Here is a 10,264-nt window from a genome sequence, read left to right as displayed (position 1 = left end):
GGCTGGCTGGGCTTGAGTGAGCTCACACCTGGAAAAGTCATCTCAGGGAAATATCCAGGTGGACAGGGCTCAGAAATCATGCAGCTGTGAGTAACTGGGAAGCATGGATGAGCTGATGCGAGGGTTTTGTGAATGGTCTTCTCATTGAACATCTGGACTGGCTTAGCAGTGTCTGCGGGACCTGGGAAAATGTATCCCTGGCCCAGGTTTCACTGGGAAAGCACCTCCAGATGAAGGTGGACTTGACCACTGCTGCTGGCTTGGCTGAGGGCTGTGGAGAGGAGGGTGAGGGGCAGGGAGTCCAAGGTGGGAGCCCCTGCTCTTAGCAGCCCTGGTTTGTCCCCAGAGAAGTAGGCCACAGGGAGAGGGGCCAGGAGCTCCTGCATTCAAACTTCCTTACCCCTCCCCTCTGCAGTAGTTGGAGTGAGGACATTAACAACAGTAATAATCACACTAATGCTTAACCTCACTATTGCGTTCTACAGTCTATAATGCACTTGCACATCCATTATCTTGCTCCGTCCTTAAAATATCTCTGGGATATTGGCAGCATAACTGTCAGATGGGGTCCCCGTTTGACAGCAAAGGCGACTGAGAGTCCAAGACAGGATTGAGTGATTTCATGAAGGTCACAGGGCTGCTAAGTGGTGGGGCTAGAATTTGCCCTCAGATCTTCTAATTCCAAGTCCACAGCCCCGTGGGTCTCCTTTATCACAATACACTTAGTCATGCATGGGGCTTTCACTCTTCTCAAAGTACGTCCATATACAGGACTCTACATGAATAACTGAGCTGAGCAGGGTTAGGTTTTGAGTCCTCAGTTAAAAACTTAGGAAACCAAAACTCTTTTAAATTCTCCTTTGAATTAGCTTTTAACACCTTACTGGTTCCTTCACTAATTAGTGAGTTATGACCACACAGTCATAACCCTTGCGAATCAGAAGCTATAAGAAGGAAGGCTGTAAAGCTGGGTATGGGGCAGAGAGCAGAAAGAACAGGATGTTGGGACTTAGTCTGTAGCTTTTACAAGCTATGACTCTGGGCAAGGTACTTAAACTTTAAGGTTTGTTTGTTTGTTTGTCTTTTAAATGGAGTCTCGCTATGTTGTCCAGGTTGACCTCAAACTTCTGGGCTCAAGGAGTCCTCTTGCCTCAGCTTCTTGAGTAGCTGGGAGTATAGGCATGAGCCACTGCACCTGGTTTAAATTTTAAGTTTTGGCATCTATGTTAAAGGATAATTGTGTCCCCACCCAAATATCTTGACTGTAGTTCCCATAATCCCCACATGTTGTGGGAGGGACCACGTGGAGATAATTGAATCATGGGGACAGTTTCTCCCATCCTCTTCTCATGATAATCAATTAGTTCTCATGCGATCTGATGGTTTTATAAGGAACTTTTCTCCCTTTTGCTCAGCATTTCTCCTTGCTGCTGCCATGTGAAGAAGTACGTGCTTGCTTCCCCTTCCACCATGATTGTAATTTTCCTGAGGCCTCCCCAGCCATGCAGCACTGTGAGTCAATCAAACTTCTCTCCTTCATAAATTACCCAGTCTCAGCCAGTCCTTTATAGCAGCATGAGAATAGACTAATATGGTAAAGAAGTCACTTTAATACAAATATAAAGATGAATAAGTGTCAAAAAGATTTTATTTAACTCACTAATTAATGAAGGAACCAGTAAGGTGTTAAAAACTAGTCCAAAGGAGAATACAAAAGAGCACACATACACACATATAGGAAATTTGAAATGAATCCATAAATAGTTGCAAAATTGGCCAGTATCCTTAGGGCGATAATCAATTGCATTCCAACAAACAACATTTATTTGCTTCTTTATGGACAAGAACATTTTTATTATCATTAGTTTTCTACAATGTATAGAGTTGTAAAATGGCTCAGAGACAAAAAGGTACAGATAACCCAGAAAAGTCTACTATTCAAGACATCCAGTAATCTTTCTTTTCTCCCTCTTTCTTTTCTTTTTCTTTCTTCTTTCTTTCCTCCTTCCTTCCTTCCTTTCTTTTCTTTCTTTCTTTCTTTCTTTCTTTCTTTCTTTCCTTCTTTCTTTTTTCTTCCTTTCTTCCTTCCTCTTTCTTTCTTTCTTTTCTTTCTTTCTTTCTTTCTTTCTTTCGTTCTTTCTTTCTTCTTCCTTTCTTTCTTCCTCTTTCTTTCTTTTCTTTCTTTCTTTCTTTCTTTCTTTCTTTCTTTCTTTCTTTCTTTCTTTCTTTCTTTCTTTCTTTCTTTCTTCTTCCTTTCTTCCTTCCTCTTTCTTTTCTTTTCTTTCTTTCTTTCTTTCTTTCTTTCTTTCTTTCTTTCTTTCTTTCTTTCTTTCCTTTCTTTCTTTCTTTCTTGTCTCTCTCTCTGTCTCTTTCTTTCTTTCTTTTCTTCTTTCTCATTTCAAAAACCGTCATATCTTTTCCTACAATTTTACAATAGGGGCAATCTGAAGAGCCTGTGAGAGGGTTAAATGAGATAGCATATATTTGTTACCTGGCATGAAGTCATGGGGCAGAGGGAAAGCTTCTTTCTGTCTTTTCTGATGTTTTGCTGAACTTTCTGACAGCAGACAAATAGGAAAAAAAAGGCTTAACAATTTATTTACATGTATGTGAACATAGCAGTCCTGAAAATGTGAGATTCAAAGAAGACCCAGATGGTTGAGGCTTCAACACCCTCTTGATAGGGGAGAAAGAAATGGGGGGAATGTAGGTGATTGTGAGGGATGGTAAATGATTTTCAGGGGGAAATGGATGAGCCCAAAGGACAATGGCCTGAGACACAGTTCATCTGAGCTCTGGGGGAGGTGGCAGGAAAGTGAGGGGCATGACTTCACTGTGAGCAGAGATTGTCTCATCATGCAGATAAAGACTCCCAGGTAGCCTTTTGGAGGTGCCTTCAGAAGAACAGATGAAAAGCCTGTTTGGGCCTGGTGATAACTTTTGGTTTCTTCTCCAGTGGTTAATCTTTCCTGGTTATTTGATGAGATTCCTGGGGAGGGGGTCTTAAGACAATTGCATTTCTTTTGGAAAGAAGTTTCCTTAGTCAGATAAGAAAATTTCAGAAACAGCCTCCCTCTGCACTGGGGTTGTGGGAAGAGAAACAAGAGAAGGTTAGAAAGTTAGGCAGCTATTAAGGCCTTCCTATTTTTCTTACTGCAAAGTGCTCAGCGTGCCAAAAAGTCATGCTTTGTGGAATTGTTCTCTGTGCCCCAACAAAGTTTGTATCCTGGAGACTTCCCTTCCCTTCCCTTCCCTAACTAGGCCAGAGTTCTTCCCTTCTGGATGAGCTCCCCTGATTTCCCAAGTCCACGACCTCTCTTCTCCCTGGAGTATGGTACAGAGGAAAGGGGTTGGGCCTTGATGTCACCCAGAGCCAAGGGCTGGTCTTGGCTCCACCACAACCTTGGGCAAGTCATTTTTCTGCTGTGGGCTTCAGTTTACTAGCAGTAAAAATGAGTAGCTGGACTAGATGACTTTGAAATTATCTTTAGCTTGATAAATCTTAACCTCACGTTGACTTATATCACACAACCACAAGTACAGATTTTCTGAGACTGATTGATGGCATAGTTGAACAAACATGAATCTTGAAGCCAGACGGATGAATGTTCAAATCCCAGCTCAGTGCCTTACTATCTGTGTGACCTTGTATAAGTCGCTTAATATCTCTGAGTCGCTACTGCCTATTTGTCAGATGAGATTATAAACAGAGGTCCCAAAAAATTATCCTGAGGATGAAGTTGGATGATATATGTTATGTGCCTAATGTAAGTTTAATGCTCAGTAAGTGTTGGTTTCCATTCTCCACTTTGCTATACCCACTGGGTGCTCCCCTGGGTCACTGGGTTAGATACTCCCTGCCCCTGTTGCTTTGCTTTCCCTGTTGAGGCAATTGGTGAGTGAACAAACCCTTGCTGAGCTTGGCTGTGGCCATGCATTGAGAGGGCAATAGCACTCAATTGTACTTAAGTAGTTTTAGCCTTGCCGTGGAGCTAAGTTGAGGACATGGCATGGACAGGGGTCTGGCTGGCATCTGACGGCCACAGATGCTGCTAAATATCCTCCAGTTTACAAGAAAGGGCCACAGCAAAGGATTATTCGGCCCCTGGTGTCAATAGTGCCTGGTTGAGAAACACAGGGGATATTCATGGGGCACTGATAACGTCTGCTACAAAAACCAGGACCCAAAGTGGGTGTATTAATCCATTTTCACACTGCTGATAAAGACATACCTGAGACTGGGTAATTTGTAGAGAAAAAGGGGTTTAATAAACTCCCAGTTCCACGTGGCTGGGGAGGCCTCACAATCATGGCGGAAGGCAAAAGGCGTGTCTTACATGGCAGCAGATGAGAGAAAATGAGAGCAAAGTGAAAGGCATTTCCCCTTATAAAACCATCAAATCTCATGTGACTTATTCGCTACCACGAAAACAATATGTGGGAACCACCTCCGTGATTCAGTTATCTCTACCAGATCCCTCCCGCAACATGTAGGAATTATGGGAGCTACAATTCAAGGTGAGATTTGGGTGAGGACACAGCCAATCCGTATCAGTGGGTGAAGTGACTCTGTCTGGGTCACACCAAGAATTAACAACAGCTGGAAAAGAGAAGCTGGACTCATCAACTCGGGCTCTTTCTGCCACTATGCCCCTCATACCTCATCACCCAGGTTGTCAAATCTCAAAATTATCCTTGCCCATCCTCCTTGACATGGTTTAATAAGCAGAAGTGAACATGTCATGAAAAATACCAAATGGTTTCAATCTACTTTTTTTTTTTTTTTTTTGGTGATAGAGTCTTGGTCTGTCACCGCAGGCTGGAGTGCTGTGGCATGATCGTGCTTCACTGCAGCCTCAAACTTGTGGGCTCAAGTGATCCTCCTGCCTCAGACTCCCAAAGCGCTAGGATTACAGGTGTGAGCCACTGTGCCTGGCTCAAATCTGTGAAACTTTGAGCCCTTTGCTGACAGAGAGACTTAGCCCTTTCCTCGGACCTGAAATTATGGAAACATTCCCACGCAAGAATTAATGTAAGAAAAAATTAAATGTCAAATAAGAAAAGGCAAGCAACAGTGAGCTAGGAATAAAACACTTTTGGATGTTCATTATGCTGGATTCCCAGACAGTTAAAGTAGTTCATGCATTTCCCTTTGGCCTGTGGATCCATCTCAGTGGAGATCGGGGATATCACGCATGGCCTGTCATACATTACAGCCTAAATGCCTGGGTGAGGCCAGTGGAATCCTGCTCTCCAGGTGAAGGCTTGATTCCTGGCCAGCAGAGTCGAGGAAGCCAACAGATGACTATGTCCACCGTTTGAGCTGTGGGGGGCTCTCTCTCACACTCTCACACACGCATGCATATGTGGAGCCCCAAAACAAGTGGTTCCATACAAGTGAAAGGAATTTATTCTATTAATTCCTGTAATTATTTAATTAATTCTGTAAGTATATTCTGTAATGGGTGGGTAGGTGGAAAATCATAGCATCCTGTCTCTGCATGGGGAGTTTCATTTGAAATGTTGCAACCAGTTGGCATGGCCCAGGGAGAGAGTGGGCAGAGAGGGAAGTAGAATGGTTTGGGGCACTACCTGTGAGCAGCATTTGTGCAACAGACGTCTGAAGGGGATGCTTCCTCTCCTTGTAGCCAGCAGTGAGCTCAGAGCTCAGGGAGCATCACGAAAACCCAGGCTGGGCGGCAATTCCGTGGAATGAGATCAGCTCCACCCTCAGTTTCCCTGTCTGTGAAATGGGGGCTAACACCATCTTTCACGTATCTTTTCTTCCTTCCATTAATAATGATTCCCTAAGGTCCTGATGTGTGCCAGACTCTGATGGAGGCCCTGGGACTGTAACTGAGGAAGAGAGAGAAAGGAGGATGTGGAAGAGGCCCTAGAAAGCAAGACCTTGGAAAGGGTCTGCAGGTTGGGCAAGAGTTGGTTGGGAATATTGATCTGTTTTGACAAGCCCTGGGGCCAGGCTTCGTCTGTGAATTCATGGCCTTCCCCACCGGCACACAACACCCATGACCTGCCCTCCCCTTTCTTGGCCACATGCCCCCTTCTACCAGGCAGTGACCAAAGTTGAGCTTTCCCCCAAGGTTGCTATGGGATACCATGTCCTCCAGGATCTGAGGCATCCTTCACCCCTCCCACACGCCTCTTTTCCATTATCTGCTCAGTCCCTGTCTCCCCCTCATGGTTGCTGATATTTTAACTGCTTTATTATTGGTTCATTTTCCCATGGCTTTGCCTTGGCGCAAAAGCTAAACTGTACCGCGCATGCCCATTAGGATGGCTATTATCAAAACAACAGAAGATAAATGTTGATGAGGATGTGGAGAAATTGGAACGCTTGTGCATTGCCAATAGGAATGTGAAATGGTGTGGCTGCTGTGGAGAACAGGATGTTGGTTCCTCAAGAAATTAAACATGGAATTTCCATACAATCCAGCAACTCCACTTCTTAGTATATATACAAAAGAATGGAAAGCAGGGACTCAAACAGGTATATGTGCACCCATGTTCATAGCAGCATTATTCACAGCAGTCAAAAGACAGAAGCAACCCGTGTCCATAGACGGATTAATGAACAAGATGTGGCATATCCATACAGTGGAATATTATTCAGCCTTAAAAAGGAGGAAATTCTGACACAGGCTGCAACAAGGGTGAACCTTGGGGGCATTACACTAAGGGAAATGAGCCAAACACAAGGGGATAAATATGGTATGGTTCCACTCATATTAGGTCCACAAAGTAGTCAAACTCACAGAGCAGAAAGTAGGATGGTAGTGGTTGCCAGAGGATGGCGGAAGAGGGGTTGGGGAGTTTGTACTTAATGGGTACTGAGTTTCAGTCTGGGAGGATGAAAAAGTTCTGGAGATGTATGGAGGTGACGGTTGCATAATAATGTGAATATGCTTAATGTCAATGAAATGTATACTTAAAAATGATTATGATGATGCATCATATGTATTTTTTACCATAATAAAAAAAAAATGAAGGAGAAAAAGGCATTAAGCTCCTTGTGGGCAGAGCCTATACTTCCTACGTCTTTGGTTTCTGTTTGGTGATATCAACAAAGGCAATGCCTGTGTGAAGAGAAGGGGAGGGAGGGAGGAAGGAAGGGATAGGATCAGAGATGGGGGCTATGGGGTCCTTATGTTCTCTGCCCCCAAGGTGCTCAACTCCCATAGGCCCTTATTCCAGATCCACAACCCTGGCTCCATCCTCTACAGACCTGAAGCAGGAGCTGTAGCCACCCACCAAGGCCTCCATATGCCCTACCGGGCCTTCCTTGTTCCATCCCTGCTGACTCGGAAGGCCACATCCCCTGTGTCCCACTCTGCTCAAATCACACTCAACCACCTTCTGTTCCCAGTTGTGTCACATTCTCACCACCCACCTGTGACTTCACACAGGCCTTATCTTTTATCTGGAAAGTCTTACCTCACCTGTTGCCTGGGAAAGTCTACCCAGGCTTGGAGTGTCAGTTCACACCCCACCTGATCTGTGAGACCTTCCTGAATCTCCTGCAGAGCTCATGCCCGGTCCTCTGCTCCTAGCCCATCCTAGCACCTAACACCAGGATCTGTAGGTGCCAACGTCTCCCACTAGAGGGCGGGATGGTGGAGCAGTCACAGCAGATCAGACCCGTCCCCATCCTCGATCTTTCTTCCTTTCTTGCAGAGCCTGACCAGCCTGTTCAGCTGGTCCCCTTCTGCCTGGCCATGGGAGTGACCACAGCCCCAGCCCCAGGGAGATGGATCCTGATTTGTCTAAGCTGATCACAGTTTCTCATTCCCCTTGCTAGGGATTGACTGAGGAGAGGGCATGAGATCTGATTCTGGCAGGTGAAATGTGAGGGGAAATTTGCTAGGATAACTTGCAGGAGTGTTTCTTTTGTGCTTAAAAAGACATGGGGCAAGAGGAAAGAGGTAATATTCTGCCTCTGGACCTGTTCAACGTTGGTCCATTGGGATTGCTGCAGCCACCATGTGACCATGAGGTGTGATGTCACCAGCTTATTGGGGAGGGCAGAACCAGGCAGGGGTCAGAAGCCGTACCAGTTATGTTAACAAGGAGAATTTATTATGAATCACGTTAACTAGGGACAAAGCATGTCAACTAGGTAACTGGCTGGGTGAAAAGGGAGGTAGCAACTGCAAGAAGCAGATGCTACTTGTAGGGCTGGGAGAAACAAGAAAAGGGTGGGAGTCACTAACACTTACTTAGAGAAGGAGACCTCTGAGAAGGAGGTGCTGCACGGTTGGTGTAGGTGTCCCTGAGCTTAGAGGATGAGCCCAGCAGGGCAGACCCAGACTCTGAGGCAGTGTGCAATGAGGCTGTGTGTTGAAAAAGCAACAGATTAGATTTAGCCTTCTATCAGGAGGAATTGCCTCTGCCGAGGTGAAGAAGCATTGCTGGAGCAATGCTGACAGGAAGAGTAAAACCCTTAGGAAGGCACAGGAAGTCCCTCTCCCTCCTCCAGCCGTGCTGGAGGGATCCAGCTCCCCATATTGCCAGGATTTAACATGGAGCAGCTGGCAAAGCAAAAATGTGGTTTGTGGAGTCCCAGTCCTTGTGTCACAAAGCAGTGTTGAAGGGTGAGTTTGGAACTGAGATAACAGCCCAGTAACTGACACAGATGGAGAGTGCCTGAATCATGGAAGTCATCACTAAGCATTGAACTAAAAACGCATGGAGCTGCCTGACTTTGGTTTCTTGGCATGGGAGAAAGTAGATATCTCCCTGTGTGAGCTGCTTGTTCCTGGTCTGCTTTTCTTTTATGAACCAGCCTCTGTACTGACACAGCCTTATCATATTCAGCTCTTGTCCCCCACAGTGTCGTGCACAGGGCTGCTACATTGGTCAACATTAATCAGATTGAACTGAAGCCCCCCTCACAGCTAGTGTGGTCTTGAGGGACTGGGACCCTGGCTCAGATTCCTGGGCGTAAGTATCTGCTCCCTGCCTCAGCATACTAATTCAGGCCAGTTTTCACTTCTCCTATCCTCCGTTTCTTCATCTACAATGTAAGGGTATCAAAACCAGTTATCTGGGCCAGAGACACAGTGACTCACGCCTGTAATTCCAGCACCTTGGGAGGTTGAGGCAGAAGGATCGTTTGAGTCCAGGATTTCAAGACCACCCTGGGTGAAACAGGGAGACCTCGTCTCTACAAAAAATAAAAATAAAAAAATTAGTTGGGCATGGTGGCATGTGCCTGTAGTTCCAGCTTCTCAGGAGGCCAAGGCAGGAGAATCTCTTGAGCCCAGGAGTTTGAGGCTGCAGTGAGCCAAGATCATGCCACCGCACTCCAGCCTTAGTAGAGTGAGACCCTGTCTTGAAAAACAAACAAACAAACAAAAAACCAGTTGTCTCTTTAGGTTGTGCTGATGCTAGGCCTGCTTCACACACAGTAAGTATTCTTTTAGCTACCGTTATTGGCCATCAACTTGCATGCTGCTTTTCTGACAAACAGGCTTTGAATGCTCCACCCAAAAAAACCCAGTTGCACCCTGTGCCTCACAGAGAGAGCCAGGCTCTGCACCTTACCTCCCTGGGCTCAAACCACCAGCTCGATAACCTGCTTAGTACCTACTCCTGGGCCCCACAGCTCCTCCCTGTTTCTCTGGGTTGGTCGTTCTTGATGTCTTCAGGTTGCCTGAGTAATTTCCTGTTGCTACGGCTTTGTAGCCTCATGCTGTGCGTGCTACGGGTGCCATGTCCTGCCGCCAGCTGGACTTCCTCTTCTTAAAGCTGGCTCTAGTTCTGCTTCTGCATTCTCTCTCTTTTCAACAGTTTTGTTCCTCTTTCTGCTCCTTGAGCCTTTTCATGGCCTTCATGAGACGGCCAGGGATGCTCATTTCTGTGGGGCTACTCTGCAGCAGACTTGATGGCTTAAAACAACACAAATGTACTGTCTCATGGTTCTGGAGGCCAGAAGTCTGGCATCAAGGTGTCAGCAGGGCCGTGCTCCCTCTGAAGGCTCTAGGGAAGAATGTTTCCTTGCCTGTGCCAGCGTCTGGCGGCCTCGGGAAAGTTCCTTGGCTTGTGGCAGCATCACTTCAATCTCTGGCTCCATCTTCTCTCTGTGTCACTGGGTGTCCTTTCTGTCTCCGACGAGGACACTCTCATTGGACTTAGGGCCCACTCTCATCCAGTATGATCACACCTCAATTCTTACCTGCATTGTACCTGCAAAGACCTTGTGTCTAAATAAGGTCGCTTTCTGAGGTCCTGAGTGGACATACATTTT

The sequence above is a fragment of the Chlorocebus sabaeus genome, chromosome 26, assembly GCF_047675955.1.
Source record: "Chlorocebus sabaeus isolate Y175 chromosome 26, mChlSab1.0.hap1, whole genome shotgun sequence".
NCBI lineage: Eukaryota > Metazoa > Chordata > Mammalia > Primates > Cercopithecidae > Chlorocebus > Chlorocebus sabaeus.
Note: the sequence above shows the minus strand (reverse complement) of the source record.